We start from the raw sequence: 1,316 nt of genomic DNA, 5'->3' as shown, positions 1-1,316 counted from the left end.
CTTTTTTTATTAAATAAAATTTTTATTTTATATGTGTTTACTTACAAAGTTTGTATACACTGTTTTTCACCCTGGATCTTTCCCATTTCCTTTACCCATCTCTCCAGATTGTGTGACCCTATGATTATTGTAGAACGTGTATGAGGATCCAAGGAGGAGAGGGGAAGCAGAAGGATGAGAATGGGTGGGAGTTAATCATACTATTTTTGTTTTGTTTATACATTTTGCTTTGGAAAGGTGTTGCCCATTCTGAAGGCTGAAATCTTTGATCTTCACCAGTAAGTGCTTCTAGTCCACTTCACTTTCATCAAACTGGGAGACCACAGGACACCCTCAAATCTCACTACCAAAGAAATAGACCTTTCCTCACCTGTATCTGGCCACATCACTTAGGATTCCATCAACACCAAGGCCAAGACGCTTATAAACATGCCACCACCCACGCCAGCCTTTGGCCTGAAATCGGCAGCAAAACCCTCATTATACACCTTGATGTCACTCTCAAACTTGGGCCTCAGCTATTTCAACACCGCCAGGCCCTGGCCCTGAGGCTTTTTCCATTTTTGAGATATGATTCAGCTCAGAAGACAAGACCAGACAGACTCGTAACCAGAGCAAGGAGGGCTGGGTAATAATGGAGTCAGAAGAACTGGCTAGAACTCTCAGCTCGTGGACAAGGGGGTAGGAAGGTGGGTGGGGGAGAGGAGAAGGAGAGGCAGAGGAGAAGCAAGACAGGCGAAGCATCTGTTTGAGGAGCTGTGCAAAATGTTTCCTCCAGCTGACTAATTTCTCTTCCGTACAATCAAATTGATTGATTTAAACATGTATCCAACTGTGCCTCTAAAGCCCCAGAAAAATACTGATAACATTTCATGTCTGTGTAACAAAATATGATTTTCAGTGTTCCTTGGTTTTGACTTGTTTTAAAACGAATGTTTCTCTTATTACAAAGCAACATGCTTTTTAAGGAATATTAGGAAATTTATTTAAAAACTTAAATAAGAAAGTTTCACATATATATTTAAGTGACACCACTAGCAATAATGTACTCAGTACCTTTTTCCAAGCCTCGTTTTTACTAAACTCATCATACAAAATCAGAGCTATAATATAAAGTCATCCTATATAAAGAGTTCTATATAATGTTGTTTTCATTTTATATAAAATCATGGGTATTTTCCAGTGTTACTAAACACTCTGTTGTAACAATTCATTGTGTCTGTGTTTCTCTGGAGGAGTATGCTGTAATTTCTGGCCTGGTTTTCAAACATTCAAATGACTTTATAAAAATGCTTGTTGTTGTTGTTGTTATGTGC

The sequence above is a fragment of the Elephantulus edwardii genome, unplaced genomic scaffold (genome assembly GCF_000299155.1).
Source record: "Elephantulus edwardii isolate Elephantulus edwardi_28Jun2011 unplaced genomic scaffold, EleEdw1.0 scaffold00066, whole genome shotgun sequence".
Classification (NCBI taxonomy): Eukaryota; Metazoa; Chordata; class Mammalia; order Macroscelidea; family Macroscelididae; genus Elephantulus; species Elephantulus edwardii.
This window is presented reverse-complemented; position numbering follows the sequence as displayed.